The sequence below is a fragment of the Oryx dammah genome, unplaced genomic scaffold (assembly GCF_014754425.2).
Source record: "Oryx dammah isolate SB20612 unplaced genomic scaffold, SCBI_Odam_1.1 HiC_scaffold_23, whole genome shotgun sequence".
Classification (NCBI taxonomy): Eukaryota; Metazoa; Chordata; class Mammalia; order Artiodactyla; family Bovidae; genus Oryx; species Oryx dammah.
This window is the reverse complement of record NW_024070207.1, coordinates 3,020,957-3,038,265: the sequence shown is the minus strand read 5'-3', so window position 1 is coordinate 3,038,265 and position 17,309 is coordinate 3,020,957.

Sequence of the window (17,309 nt, the reverse complement as noted above, 5' to 3'; positions counted from 1 at the left end):
ATATAATAAATTTTATTACTTTGTGCATTTCACATGTGCCCATGTCCTTGCTCTCACAACATATTATATACAACTCACAAATTTTCATTATAGGAAAAGAAAATTCAGGCAAAAGTGCATTGTTCAGATAATTATCTCCATTTTCCATTTCAGATTGCATGAGCACACATAGATTTGAAGTATTGTTTTCCTTTTTATTTAAGCTATGTTTATGTCAAATGGAGCCAATTAAAATCCAGTCTACTTTAGGTCTTTATAGTGGTTTACCTTCCATTCTTAATTTGATGTGAATCAATAGTTTTGAGTTGCTATTTACTATATGGAAAATGTCCAGCCACTGAGTTACCTAGTTATTCTTTAGTGAGTTCCTTCCCAAGGCTGCTATAGCAGTGCAGTTATCAATTTGAGTGCCTTCAGCTTTAAGTAATGAAAAAGCTAGACAAAAGTGGGCTAAATAATAAATCTACTTCCTCCATTAAAGGAAATTTGGAGTAGTTATAGACTGTGTTCAGTTCAGTTCAGTCACTCAGTCGTGTCCAACTCTTTGTGACCCATGAATTGCAGCACGCCAGGCCTGTCCATCACCAACTCCCGGAGTTCACTCAGATTCACATCCATCGAGTCAGTGATGCCATCCAGCCATCTCATCCTCTGTCGTCCCCTTCTCCTATTGCCCCAATCCCTCCCAGCATTAGAGTCTTTTCCAATGAGTCAACTCTTCGCATGAGGTGGCCAAAGGACTGGAGTTTCAGCTTTAGCATCATTCCTTAGGTCATTATATTGGTTTAGTGACATCATCAAGGACTCTGGTCCTTTCCATTTTTTATTCCTGATGTCTTCAGTGTCCTAGCTTTTTATGTTCAAGCTATTTTCCCTCATGGTCACAACATGGCTGCCCCAGAAAGAACAATGTCCAGTGAAATAATTTTTCCTTGGGTCTCTTTTTAAGAAGAAAGATTTCTTTACCAAAAGAAGCCTCTCATCAGCCAAAAGGAAATAACATGCTCAACTATGAATCAAATCTTGGCCAGAGTTGAGAGATCATTGGAATTAGATTAAATAACTTAGGACTTATCCTTGAGTTGCATGGTGGAGGGGTAGGATTCTGTATTAAATTCTGATTCTAGCAGCAAGTAGGAAGGGAATGTTATTAGATAGGAGGTCAACAGAGTCTGCTCTGTCTAGGATTTGTCAACTTCCCTCTAAGCTTATTCCTGAGAATCTTCCATGAGGGTATTTTCCTGGCAATCTGTTCATTTAGTCTTTGCTAATGGAGTTTCCTTTGAGAATTTCCTATATTTCTCTGAAAGTAAGCCTAAAAAAAGGTCCCGAAATTTTGTCTTCATGTCACTCATATTAACCAATTTGTATTAAAAGAAGCTTACTCCTTGGAAGGAAAGTTATGACCAACCTAGACAGCATATTAAAAAGCAGAGACATTACTTTACCAACAAAGGTCCGTCTAGTTAAGGCTATGGTTTTTCCAGTGGTCATGTATGGATGTGAGAGCTGGACTATAAAGAAAGCTGAGTGCTGAAGAATTGATGCTTTTGAATTGTGGTGTTGGAGAAGACTCTTGAGAGTCCCTTGAACTGCAAGGAAATCCAACCAGTTCATCCTAAAGGAGATCAGTCCTGGGTGTTCATTGGTAGGGCTGATATTGAAGCTGAAACTCCAATAGTTTGGCCACTTTGGTAGGACTGATGTTGAAGCTGAAGCTCCAATACTTTGGCCACCTGAAGAGCTGACTCATTTGAAAAGACCCTGATGCTGGGAAAGATTGAGGGCAGGAGGAGAAGGGGATGACAGAGGATGAGATGGTTGGATGGTATCACCGACTTGATAGACAAGAGTTTGGGTGGACTCCAGAAGTTGGTGATGGACAGGAAGTCCTCGTGTGCTGCTGTTCATGGGGTCACAAAGAGTTGGACACGAATGAGTGACTGAACTGAACTGAATTGCTTATATGCATAAAAAAAAAACTTTTTTGAGGTAAATTTGCAGACAGTAATGTATGTTTTAAATGCCAGTTTGGTGAGTTTTGACATATGTGCATGCAAGATCAAACCAGTCAGTCCTAAAGGAAATCAACCCTGAGTATTCATTGGAAGGACTGATGCTGGAGCTGAAGCTCCAATACTCTGTTCACCTGATACGAAGAGCTGACTCATGGGAAACGACCCTGGTACTGAGAAGGATTGAAGGCAAGAGGAGAAGGAGATGACAGAGAATGAGATGGTTGGATGGTATCACCAACTCAATGGACATGAATTTCAGCAACTTTGGGAGATGGTGAAGAACAGGGAAGCCTGGTGTGCTGCAGTTTATAGGGTTGCAAAGAGTCTGACACGAGCTAGAGGCTGAACCACAGCAATGCCTGTGTAGTCATCACAATAATAAAAAATATACAACATTCTCATAACTCAGAAATTCTCTTTTTACTCATATCTCTCCAAACCTAGCCATAGGCACCCAGTGACCTTCTTTCTGTAACCATAGGTTCAATTTTTTCCCCTAAAATTTCATATAAATGAAATTATACAGTACTTACTATTTTGTATGACATTTCACTAAGCATATTTTTAGATTCATACACATTTACATTATTAGTTTGCTCCTCTTTATTATGACTTGCATTCCAATTTATAGTTCTATGACAGTTTCTTTATCTATTTACCTGTTAATGGATTTTTAGATTATTTCCAGGTTTTAGCTATTAGGAATGAAGCTGCTATGAACATTCACTTAAAAGTCTTTGTGTTGACATGAGTTTTCCTTTAATTTAGTTAATGTTAATATTTAGGGGTGGGATTGCTGCATCTTATGGTAAGTATGTGTTTTACTTCATGTAGTCCTGTCAAACTGTCATCAAAAGTTACACCATTTTACATTCCCAACAGCAATGTACAGAGTTTCAGTTGTTCCACATCCTTCTCAACATTTGGCATTGTCAATCTTTTGAAAATTTTAGCTGTTATAAATTTCATAACTTTATTGTATGTCTAATGTTCATATCCTGGATGACGAATGGTGGTTTTCATTTTCTCATGGACTTCTTGTTTATGTACATATCTTCTATTGTTGAAGTCTTCTCAAAACGTCATAATTTATTGTGTTCTTTCTTTTTAGTATTAAATTGTATTTATACAATCTGGATATAAATCCCATGACAGATAAGTGAATTGTAAATCTTTTTTTCCCAATATATGGCATGCTTTTTCATTTTCTGGACAGTATTTCAAAGAGTTGAAGTTTTTAATTTTTATGAGTTACAATTTGTTGATTTTTTTATGGTTTGTGCTTTTTATATACTATATAACAATGCTTTGCCTATCTCTGAGTTGCAAAGAAATCCTCCTTTGTTGCCTTCTATACTATGCCAGAAAAACTTTTTCCTTAAAGGGTCAGATAACAAATATCTTAGGTGTCTGACTCTGTGTGTTCCTATGGACTGTAGGTGTTATGAGAGGGCATCAGAGGGCAGACACATTAAAACCATAATCACAGAAAACTAGCCAATTGATTCACATGGACCATAGCCTTGTCTAAATCAATGAAACTAATCCATACCATGTGGGGCCACCCAAGATGGGAGGGTCATGGTGGAGAGGTCTGACAGAATGTGGTCCACTGGAGAAGGGAATGGCAAACCACTTCACTATTCTTGCCTTGAGAACCCCATGAACGGTATGAAAAGACAAAATGATAGGATACTGAAGAGGACCTCCCCAGGTCAGTAGGTGCCCAATATGCTACTGGAGATCAGTGGAGAAATAACTCCAGAAAGAATGAAGGGATGGAGCCAAAGCAAAAACAACACCCAGTTGTGGATGTGACTGGTGATAGAAGCGAGGTCTGATGCTGAAAAGAGCAATATTGCATAGGAACCTGGAATGTCAGGTCCATGAATCAAGGCAAATTGGAAGTGGTCAAACAAGAGATGGCAAGAGTGAACGGCAATATTCCAGGAATCAGTGAACTGAAATGGACTGGAATGGGTGAATTTAACTCAGATAACCATTATATCTACTACTGTGGGCAGGAATCCCTCAGAAGAAATGGAGTAGCCATCATGGTCAACAAAAGAGTCTGAAATGCAGTACTTGGATGCAATCTCAAAAACGACAGAATGATCTCTGTTCATTTCCAAAGCAAACCATTCAATATCACAGTTATCCAAGTTTATGCCCCAACTAGTAAATGCTGAAGAAGCTGAAGTTGAACGGTTCTATGAAGACCTACAAGACCTTTTAGAACTAACACCCAAAAAAGATGTCCTTTTCATTATAGGGGACTGGAATGCAAAAATAGGAAGTCAAGAAACACCTGGAGTAACAGGCAAATTTGGCCTTGGAGTACGGACTGAAGCTGGGCAAAGGCTAATACAGTTTTGCCAAGAGTATGCTCTGGTCATAACAAATACTCTCTTCCAACAACACAAGAGAAGACTCTACACATGGACATCACCAGATGGTCAACACCAAAATCAGATTGAATACATTCTTTGCAGCCAAAGATGGAGAAGCTCTATACAGGATTCTTCAGGTAAGAATACTGGAGTGTGTTGCCATGTCCTCCTCCAGGGGATCTTCCCGACCTGGGGATTGAACCTGCGTCTCTTACATCTCCTGCATTGGCAGGCGAGGAATTAGATTGATATTTTTTTTTTTACCACTAGCACCACCTGGGAGCCTCTCTTAGGTTTTGCTTCTTCAGTGTTTGCTCTCTAATTTTGCGTTTTACTTTCCCATATGAATTTTAGTATCAACTACTTGACTCAAGGAAAGAAAAAATTCCTGATATTTTTCTTGGGATTGCCTTTATTTTATAAATTAATATAGAGAGAATTGTTAAAACTATTAGAGATGTTCTAACCAAGAAAAAGGGTATTTTTTTAACTTGCTTGAGCATACTTTGTTGAAGCTTTCTGGAGTGTTTTAAAATTTTCCTTATAGAGATCTGCAGATTTCATGTTAATTTATTCCTAAGTATTTAATCTTTTTTTTTTTCCCCTTTGGGAATTTCTCTACCATTATCTTGTCTATCTGTTATTGTTTATGTTTTTAAAGGCTATTGAACTCTATATGATGAATTTGTATCTTACTACTTTACTGAACTATTTTATTGGTTTTATTTGGTTTTAATGTTGAATCTTCAAGTTTTTCTGTATATGCTATCATATCATCTGCAAATACAGGTAGTTTTTCTTCTTTTTTAAAATTGAAGTATAATTGACATACATTATATTTGTTTCATGTGTATAACATAATCATTTGATGTTTCCATTGATACATATTGCAAAATTACTACCACCATACATCTAGTTAACAGCTATCACTGGGTGTAGTTATTATTATTATTATTATTATTTTGGTAATGAGAACTTTTAAAATTTACTCTTTTGGCAACTTTCAAATATGCAATACAGTATTATTAACTGTAGTCACCTATACATCACATCTCTAGAACTTATTTATTTTATACCTGAAAGTTTCTACTTTTTGACTACCTTGGTGGTAGTGGTTTAGTCACTAAGTTGTGTCTGACTCTTGTGACCCATGGACTGTAACCTGCCTGGCTCCCCATCCATGGGATTCTCCAGGCAAGAATACTGGAATGGGTTGCCATTTCCTTCTCCAGAGGATCTTCCTGACCCAGGAATCAAACCCGGGTCTCCTGCATTGCAAGCAGATTCTTCACCAAGTGAGCTACAAGGGGTTCTCTACTTTAAGGAGTTTGACTACCTTAAGAAGTTTTTAATTTCAGTTATTATTACCTCTAATTAATTTATCATTTCTTGTTGCATTGAGTGATACCTCTCTACAGTGCTGAATAATAAAAGAAGTAGTGGGCATCTTTGCCTATTCTTGATTGTAATTCAAATGGTTTTAGCATTTCCTTATTAAATAAGATGCTAGCTTTAATGCTGAAAAAGTACAAGTGGAAGCAAAAAGACCAGTTATGAAGCTATGGAAGTAGAAAAGGTAGAAGTCACCTAGTCAGGGTGATGGTAGTGGGGATGCAAAGAAGCAGACAGATTTGAGATACATTTTAGGTAGCAGCAACTGTGTTTGAAAGTACTCGTGTCATAGAAGAGAAAAGGAAAACATTAATTTGAATACTTTTAGTTCAAGCAACCAGTGCATATATCATCTCCTCATCTACACTGTAGAATCTTTGATAGTAAGTAGTTATAGTATATTGTTTAAAATTTTGTGTTTTGCAAACTTATGGTTACCAGGGGTAAAGGGGGAGAGAGAAAATCACAAGATTGGGATTGACATATACACACTACTATATATAAAGTAGGCAATAAGGACCTACTGTAAAATACAGGGAACTCTACTCAGTACTCTGTAATGATCTATATGGGAAAATAATCTTTAAAAAGAGTTGATATATGTATATGCATAACTGATTCACTTTGCTGTACACCTGAAATAACACAATATTGTAAATCAACTATGTGTGTGTGAATGCTTAATCTCTGATCGTGTCCAACTCTTTGCAGCCCCATGGACTGTAGCCCACCAAGCTCCTCTGCCCAGCTTTCCAGGCAAGAATACTGGAGTGGGGTACCATTCGCTACTCCAGGGGATCTTCCCGACCTGGGGATCAAACCCACATCTCTTGTGTCTCCTACACTGGCTGGTGGATTCTTTACCACTAGCACCACCTGAAAAGCCTGTAAATCAACTATACTCCAATAAAAATGATAAAGTAAAATAAAATAAAATTTGTGTTTCGGAATCCAATTTCCCGGATTTAAAATCAGGCTTCAACATTTGGTATATGGCCTTGAGCAAGTTACTTAATCATTCTAAGACTCGATTTTCTTACACACACACACACACACACACACACACACATATGTGTGTGTGTGTGTGTATGATAATAATACCTAGCTCACAAAGTATTTATGGGAATTAAATGAAACAAGAAAAACATAAACACTAAAAACAAGAATACAATTTAGCATGAGGTTTGTACGTGTAAGGGATTAATAATTATTAATGGTAATGACAATGATGATAATGATCAGTTCAGTTCAGCCGCTCAGTCATGTCCGACTCTTTGCAACCCCATGAATTGCAGCACGCCAGGACTCCCTGTCCATCACCAACTCCTGGAGTTCACTCAGACTCACGTCCATCGAGTCCGTGATGCCATCCAGCCATCTCATCCTCTGTCGTCCCCTTCTCCTCCTGTCCCCAATCCCTCCCAGCATCAGAGTCTTTTCCAGTGAGTCAGCTCTTCGCATAAGGTGGCCAAAGTACTGGAGTTTCAGCTTTAGCATCATTCCTTCCAAAGAAATAACAGGGCTGATCTCCTTCAGAATGGACTGGTTGGATCTCCTTGCAGTCCAAGGGACTCTCAAGAGTCTTCTCCAACACTACAGTTCAAAAGCATCAATTCTTCGGTGCTCAGCCTTCTTCACAGTCCAACTCTCACATCTATACATGACCACAGGAAAAACCATAGCCTTGACTAGATGGACCTTAGTCAGCAAAGTAATGTCTCTGCTTTTGAATATGCTATATAGGTTGGTCATAACTTTTCTTCCAAGAAGTAAGCCTCTTTTAATTTCATGGCTGTAATCACCATCTACAGGGTTTCAGAGCCCCCCAAAATAAAGTCTGACACTGTTTCCACTGTTTCCCCATCTATTTCCCATGAAGTGATGGGACCGGTTGCCATGATCTTCGTTTTCTGAATGTTGAGCTTTAGGCCAACTTTTTCACTCTTTCTCTCTTTCACTTTCATCAAGAGACTTTTTAACTCCTCTTCATTTTCTGCCATCAGGCTGGTGTCATCTGCATATCTGAGGTTATTGATATTTCTCCTGGCAATCTTGATTCCAGCTTGTGTTTCTTCCAGTCCAGTGTTTACTAACACCCAAAAAGTCCTTTTCATTATAGGGGACTGGAATGCAAAAGTAGGCAGTCAAGAAACACCTGGAGTAACAGGCAAATTTGGCCTTGGAATGCAGAATGAAGCAGGGCAAAGACTAATAGAGTTTTGCCAAGAAAATGCACTGGTCATAGCAAACACCCTCTTCCAACAACACAAGAGAAGACTCTACACATGGACATCACTAGATGGTCAACACCGAAATCAGACTGATTATATTCTTTGCAGCCAAAGATGGAGAAGCTCTATGCAATCAACAAAAACAAGACCAGGAGCTGACTGTGGCTCAGATCAGGAACTCCTTAGTACCGAATTCAGACTCAAAATGAAAAAAGTAGGGAAAACCGCTAGACCATTCAGATGATAATGATAGTTGTGCATTATTAATACCACCTCATATCTATCTGGTATTCCATAAATGCCATTCATCAATGATTTGGCCTAAAAATACCTGTTGATGTATGACGTCCATTTTAGGTCATTGTCTTATGAGTTCTGGTGAATATTCTGCTTTATGTTACATTAATGTTTAGTTTTTAGAGTAATGGAATTTTTAAGACACAGTAAACTAAAGGTATCCTAAAATATCTTAGGCTGTTTCTCTGGTGAGACCAGATAGTTGATAAATATACCTGGTAAAAGGTATTATTAAGACATAAGCAGGTCAATCAATTCAAAACCTGTAGTTGTGTCAATGAACAGCATTTTGCCTGAGACAGACAGAACTTGTTATTTAAAAGATGGCAAAGTTTTCTCTGGCACCAAATCAAAAAGGTGACTGCCTTTTAATGTATTCTCATTTGTGTGGTTGACTGGGAGCTAAGAGTGGAAATGATTATTATGTACTTTTTTGTGAACTTAAATAACAGTTACATTTTTGAGCAATGGTTTACATTTTGTTCTTTACTTGGTTGAATTCCCATTAAGCAAAGAAAAATTTACTGTACATTATTCTTTTTTAAATCTATTTTATTATAAATTTATTTATTTTAATTGGAGGTTAATTACTTTACAATATTGTATTAGTTTTTCCATACATCAACATGAATCTGCCACGGATATAAACATGTTCCCCATCCTGAACCCCCCTCCCACCTCCCTCCCCGTACCATCCCTTTGGGTCATCCCAGTGCACCAGTCCCAAGCATTCTGTATCATGCATTGAACCTGGACTGGTGATTCGTTTCTTATATGATATATGTGTTTCAATGCCATTCTCCCAAATTTGCACCCTCTCCCTCTCCCACAGAGTCCAGAAAAGTGTTCTGTACATCTGTGTCTCTTTGCTGTCTCGCATACTGGGTCATCAGTACCATCTTTCTAAATTCCATATATATGTGTTAGGATACTGTATTGGTGTTTTTCTTTCTGGATTACTTCACTCTGTATAATAGGCTGCAGTTTCATCCACCTCATTAGAACTGAATCAAATGTATTCTTTTTAATGGCTGAGTAATACTCCATTGTGTATATGTACCACTGCTTTCTTATCCATTCATCTGCTGATGGACATCTAGGTTGCTTCCATGTCCTGGCTATTATAAACAGTGCTGAGATTAACATTGGGGTACACGTGTCTCTTTCAATTCTGGTTTCCTCCATGTGTATGCCCAGCAGTGGGATTGCTGGGTCATAAGGCAGTTCTATTTCCAGTTTTTTAAGGAATCTCCACATTGTTCTCCATAGTGGCTGTACTAGTTTGCATTCCCACCAGGAGTGTAAGAGTGTTCCCTTTTCTTCACACTCTCTCCAGCATTTATTGCTTGTAGACATTTGGATTGCAGCCATTCTGACTGGTGTGAAATGGTAACTCATTGTGGTTTTGATTTGCATTTCTCTGATAATGAGTGATATTGAGCATCTTTTCATGTGTTTGTTAGCCATCTGTATGTCTTCTTTGGAGAAATGTCTGTTTAGTTCTTTGGCCCATTTTTGGATTGGGTCATTTATTTTTCTGGAATTGAGTTGCAGGAGCTGCTGGTATATTTTTGAGATTAATTCCTTGTCAGTTGCTTCATTTGCTATTATTTTCTCCCATTCTGAAGGCTGTCTTTTCCCCTTGCTTATAGTTTCCTTTGTTGTGCAGACGCTTTTAATTTTAATTAGATCCCATTTGTTTATTTTTGCTTTTATTTCCAATATTCTGGGAGGTGGATCATAGAGGATCCTGCTGTGCTTTTTGTTGGACAGTGTTTTGCCTATGTTCTCCTCTAGGAGTTTTATAGTTTCTGGCCTTACGTTTAGATCTTTAATCCATTTAGAGTTTATTTTTGTCTATGGTGTTAGAAAGTGCTCTAGTTTCATTCTTTTACAGTGGTTGACCAGTTTTCCCATCACCACTTGTTAAAGAGATTGTCTTTTCTCCATTGTATATTCTTCCCCCCTTTGTCAAAGATAAGGTGTCCATAGGTGCATGGATTTATCTCTGAGCTTTCTATTTTGTTCCATTGATCTATATTTCTGTCTTTGTGCCAGCACCATACTGTCTTGATGACTGTGGCTTTGTAGTAGAGCCTGAAGTCAGGCAGGTTGATTCCTCCAGTTCCATTCTTCTTTCTCAAGAATGCTTTGGCTATTCAAGGTTTTTTGTATTTCCATACAAATTGTGAAATTATTTGTTCTAGCTCTGTGAAAAATACTGTTGTTAGCTTGATAAATCTCCTTATTTTCAATAAATAACCCATTATAAAAAAATGTAAGTAGATTATAATCATCAAATTTTGAATCTGAATATAATTCTCTTAGCAAGTTATTCTCTTAAAAAGGTAGTGCTACTGAGGCCCTGCTAGCTCTGTAAAATAAGTCCATTCACAGTTATACTTAATATTAATATTTGTACATTCTTATGTATAGAGATGAAAAGAAAGGATGTAAATTCATTTTAAAATCAACATATCTTTATAAATTGTCTATGTGATACAGTTCCATAAAAGTGTGATTATTTATTGCCTTTGAGTTGATAGTTAAGTCTATTGTCATTAAATCTACTGTCAAGAACAAAAAGAATGAGGGTCATATCCTGCTGTGGTTTTGACTATGATGATTCTAATTGAAGTCAGTGGTTGTTTGGTGTATGAAATGATGACAGTCTGTAAACTTTGATAATGTGATTCAACTGGAACCTTCAACTTTGTCTTCTGAAGCATACAGCAAGAGTGACATCTGAGGAAATTTTTCAATGAAAAACTACATCTTTCAAATATATTTTGTCTTGTACATCCTTGTGACAAGATTATTACTCAATCAGTTTTCCTTTGATTGGTCAGAAGTACATTAGTAATGGACATTGTTATTATTTTGCTTCTCATTATCATATTGTGCATGGGTGTTGCATTTCATTCTGCTTGTAATATAAACTGTCATGTAAGTGTTGAAAGTATTATGTTTCAGAGTTTAGAGTGGTTATCTCTAGCAAACAGAAAGCTATTTCCCTAGCTATGATTATGCTTAATTGTTCATAAATGTCTGCATAATAATGCTCTTGTTTACTTTTCCTCCTTTTTAATTTTCATCCCTGCTAGTTATTCTTTAAGGCCCCTTGTATAATGCAAATTAGTCATTCTATATCCTTAAACCAGAGTGTTGAATTTACATTAGATTATCTTGCTGCCTTTACTCTAATCACTTTTCAGATACCTTGAAATAAACTGACCCAGTTTTGAAATGGATTCTAATATTGCAGTTAAAAAGAAAGATGTAGATGCATATTATTTTACCTACATCATTGTGATAATAACAATATACCTATTGTTAAAATTAAAATTTTAACACCTATTGTTAAAAATTATAACACCAACAAATATAATAAAAATAAATAGAAAAAGCAGTGTTTCTACAAAGCACTCTTACAAAAGCTGCATCATGTCCGACCCCACAGACGGCAGCCCACCAGGTTCCTCTGTCCCTGGGATTCTCCAGGCAAGAATACTGGAGTGGGTTGCCATTTCCTTCTCCAATGCATGCATGCATGCTAAGTCGCTTCAGTCATGTCAGACTCTGTGTGACCCCGTAGACAGCCACTCACCAGTCCTCTGTTCATGGAATTCTCTAGACAAGAATACTGGAGTGGGTTGGCATTTCCTTCTCCACTTACAAAAGCTACTTTCACATTATTTTTTTAAAAATATAGCAAATTATGGCATTGAAACATGTATAATATCATATATGAAACAAATTGCCAGTCCGGGTTCGATGCATGATACTGGATGCTTGGGGCTGGTGCACTGGGACGACCCAGAGAGATGGTATGGGGAGGGAGGAGGGAGGGGGGTTCAGGATGGGGAAAACGTGTATACCTATGGTGGATTCATGGTGATGTATGGCAAAACCAATACAATATTGTAAAGTAATTAACCTCCAAAAAAAAAAAATAAAAAAGAAATATAGCAAATTTAATAATTACCTTGCAATAAAAACCTTGTCTGTGTGTATGTTGACATTGCTATCACAGAAAGGATCTAGAGAACAATTGTTTTTATAAACAAACATTAGAGTTTTGACTTTTATTTCTTGGTGGAGGGGGAGGAGGATTTTTGTTTCCTTAGATCATCGCAATAGCAGATAGATCCTAGTACAGACCTTGGTGGTTATAATCATAGATCAAAGATCTGGGTAAGAATTAAATCAAGAAGAAAAACTTATATTAAACCAACATCCCACGCAAGGTTGATTTTGAAATAAGACAGCTCAAAAATATGGTTGAACACATTACTATGGAATACAAAGACGCCCAATTTGAATCAATAAAGCAAGACTCAGAACCAAGATTTCTGACATGAAATTCTCCCCTGTGAAGCCTTTCTGCTTTAGTAAACCAGATCCCATTTCCAGTTTATACCTATCATAAATTTTCTAGGGCTTCCCTGAGAGCTCAGTTGGTAAAGAATCTGCCTGCAGTGCAGGAGACCCTGGTTCGATTCCTGGGTTGAGTAGATCCACTGGAGAAGGGATAGACTATGCACTCCAGTATTCTTGAACTTCCCTTGTGGCTCAGTGGGTAAAGAATCTGCCTGCAATGTGGGAGACCTGTTTTCAATCCCTGGGTTGGGAAGATTCCCTGCAGAAGGGAAAGGCTACACACTCCAGTATTCTGGCCTGGAGAATTCCATGAAATGCTCAGTCCATGGGGTCACAAAGAGTTTGACACAACTGAGCAACTTTCACTTTTTCACTTTCACCCTCTGTCCAGAATCCTTGGTTCAGGGCATGTAACCTAAGCCAGCTCAAGTAGGGGGATTTGCTGTGACAAAAGTATTTTGGGGGGAGGGGTCTGGAAAATATGTATTTTGAAGCTTGGAATTGCATTAGCTGTTTCACCATTATGAAATAAGCCAACCTGAGGACAAAGCACACTTTAAAAGATCAGAACTAAGAGAATCATTGATCAAATCATACCTGAAGTCTCAAATCACACCTGAATCCTATCTTACCTTTCAACTTTCAATTACACAAGCTAGTGTGCCTGCATGGAGAAGGCAATGGCACCCCACTCCAGTACTCTTGCCTGGAAAATCCCATGGACGGAGGAGCCTGGTGGGCTGCAGTCCATGGGATCCCTAAGAGTTGGACACGACTGAGCGACTTCAGTTTCATTTTTCACTTTCATGCATTGGAGAAGGAAATGGCAACCCACTCCAGTGTTCCTGCCTGGAGAATCCCAGGAACAGGGGAGCCTGGTGGGCTGCCGTCTATGGGGTTGCACAGAGTTGGACACGACTGAAGCAACTTATCAGCAGCAGCAGCAGTGTGCCTGCATGCATGCTAAGTTGTTTCGGCCATGTACAACTCTGCGACCCTATGTACTGTAGCCCACCAGGCTCCTCTGTCCATGGGATTTCTCAGGCAAGAAACTGGAGTGGATTGCTATTTCCTTCTCCAGGGGATCTTCCCAACCCAGGCATCGAACTTGGGTCTCCTGCATTGCAGGCAGATTCTTTACCATCTGAGCCACCGGGAAAGCCCAGTGTTTTTGAAATGTTTTAGAAACATAAAATCAGATTTTAAAGTGAGAATCCCTGACCCCTTCCCCCAGTAGAAAGTATCACCCATTTTTGGACCCTCTATTATTAGTATAATTGTCACAGGTTCTACTACATCTTCTTGCTAGATTTTAGTCCTTTCACTTCTATGTTTCTTGATATCAAACAACAATAATGATTACAAACTATTTTAACAAATAACTTAAGGCACTCAAAAATGGTGTATAAGCAACTGCATATGTGAGTCTTGAGGAACAGTTTTCAAACTCATAAGAATGTCCATCAGCAGATGAATGGATAAGAAAGGTGTGGTACATATACACAATGGAGTATTACTCAGCCATTAAAAAGAATACATTTGAATCAGTTCTAATGAGGTGGATGAAACTGGAGCCGATTATACAGAGTGAAGTAAGCCAGAAAGAAAAACACCAATACAGTATCCTAACACATTTATATGGAATTTAGAAAGATGGTAATGATAACACTGTATGTGAGACAGCAAAAGAGGCTCAGATGTATAGAACGGACTTTTTTGACTCTGTGGGAGAGGGAGAGGGTGGGATGATTTGGGAGAATGGCATTGAAACATGTATACTATCATGTAAGAAACGAATTGCCAGTCTATGTTCGATACAGGATACAGGATGCTTGGGGCTGGTGCACGGGGAAGATCCAGAGAGATGATATCGGGTGGAAGGTGGGAGGGGCGTTCAGGATTGGGAACTCATGTACATCCATGGCAGATTCATGTTGATGTATGGCAAAACCAATGCATTACTGTAAAGCAAAATAAAGTAAAAATAAAAATTAAAAAAAAAGAATCACTTATGGAACTTTTAAAATATCAGACCTCATATCCAGGCAAGTCTGATGCAAATAGTCATTTCATAGTTGGAAGAACTGACTTAAGAAATGTCAGCTAGTGTTTCTTATATATTTTAATGGATCTAGATTCCTCAAGCTGGAACATTTTGACTCTAATAATATAGTATTTATAATAAATAATGATAGGAAATTGTCATTTATATTTTCTTGTAAGTCATTTGTGCAACTGATTATATTAATTCTTAATTTCATCAGCATAACTTCAGTTCAGTTCAGTTGCTCAGTGGTGTCCGACTCTTTGTGACCCCATGGACTACAGCACGCCAGGCTTCCCTGTCCATCACCACTCCTGGAACTTGCTCAAACTCATGTCCATTGCTTTGGTGATGCCATCCAACCATCTCATCCTCTGTTACCCCTTTCTCCTCCTGCCTTCAATCCTTCCCAGCATCAGGGTCTTTCTCAATGAATCAGTTCTTTGCATAAGTGGCCAAGTATTGGAGTTTCAGCTTCAGCACCAGTCGTTCCAGTGAATATTCAGGACTAATTTTCTTTAGGATGGAGTGGTTGGAGCTCCTTGCAGTCCAAGGGACTCTCAAGAGTCTTCTCCAACACCACAGTTCAAAATACTACTGTAAAGTGACATTTTAAATTAGTATCATGTATTAAAAGGGGCAGAATTTTGATTTGATAGATCTAGATTCTAAACCTGATTACTTAGACAGTATTTAAATTCCACCTAAATTTTTTCATTTCTAAAATGAAAATAATTAGTCTCCTTCAAAAGATTTTGAGGAGAGATAAAATAATGAAAGTACACACCTACTATATGGCCAACATAGAGAGCATATTAAAAAGCAGAGACACTACTTTGCCAACAAAGATCCATCTAGTCAAGGCTATGGTTTTTCCAGTAATCATGTATGGATGTGAGAGTTGGACTGTGAAGAAAGCTGAGCACCGAAGAATTGATGCTTTTGAACTGTGCTGTTGGAGAAGACTCTTGAGAGTCCCTTGGACTGCAAGGAGATCCAACCGGCATTCTAAAGGAGATCAGCCCTGGGATTTCTTTGGAAGGAATGATGCTAAAGCTGAAACTCCAGTACTTTGGCCACCTCATGGTAAGAGCTGACTCACTTGAAAAGACTCTGATGCTGGGAGGGATTGGGGGCAGGAGGAGAAGGGGACAACAGAGGATGAGATGGCTGGGTGGCATCACTGACTCGATAGACGTGAGTTTGAGTGGACTCTGGGAGTTGGTGATGGTCAGAGAGACCTGGCGTGCTGCAATTCATGGGGTGACAAAGAGTCAGACATGACTGAGAGACTGAACTGAACTGAACTGAACTGACACACCTACAATAGGATGTTGTATAAAGTAGAAACTAGTACATTGTAGTTGTTGTTACTTGAATTCCTTGGCTACTTAATTCTTTTATGTATTACTTTAAAATTTTTATTTATTTAGAATGGTTATGGAAAATTACCATTTTGGAGAGACTTGGTATAGTAATGATAGATCCATTAGTTTAGTTCTTTGAGCCCCAGCTAGATTGTTGGTGAAAGGTAACTAAAGTCTTACTACCTTAAACCTCCCCAGAGTAGCCTAGTGATCTTTAAAAATCTGTTGCTTGCTAGGATTTATATTTTTCCTGAAACAGAAATTATGTGAAAAAGAAAATAAGGGAAAAGGTCATTATGGTGCATTATGTGTATATTGTTGACAAGGCACAACATTACTCACATTTAATGAGGTGATAAGACAGTGAATATGGCAATGATCAATTAAGCATCCATCATTGTAAGCTTCCATACAATAAGGGTCTAAAGATTGCAGGTAAAGTTATACAGTTAGATTTATTCAAATCTGTTGTATAGTATGTTATAACCATTCACCATAAAACTGTGCCCTCAGTTCAGTTCAGTTCAGTCGCTCAGTCGTGTCCGACTCTTTGCAACCCATGAATTGCAGCACGCCAGGCCTCCCTGTTCATCACAAACTCCTGGAGTTCACTCAGACTCACGTCCATCGAGTCAGTGATGCCATCGGAGATATCATAATTTACTGTCATTGGTAGTTCCTGGTCATTATATGATTAATGAAAATCCAAATTGGATAAAAGAGATTTTCTTGGGACTTAATTTTTTTTACTTATGAGGTCATTATGGAACCAGAAATTTTTTTGACATAGTTTAGTTGTCTATTTCCACAAAAGATATGTTTTAACCTCTGCTTTGATATTTTCATCATTAACTTTTCTTTAGTTTGTGTTGTTAATAATTTCAAATACTAATTTCAAATACTGCAAACTACTACAGCCATTATGGAGAACAGTGTGGAGATTCCTTAAAAATGTGGAAATAGAACTGCCATATGACCCAGCAATCCCACTGCTGGGCATACACACCGAGGAAACCAGAATTGAAAGAGACACGTGTACCCCATTGTTCATTGCAGCACTATTTACAGTAGCTAGGACAGGGAAGCAACCTAGATGTCCATCAGCAGCAGGCGAATGGATAAAAAACCAGTGGTACATATATGCAATGGAGTATTACTCAGCCATTAAAAAGAATACATTTGAATCAGTT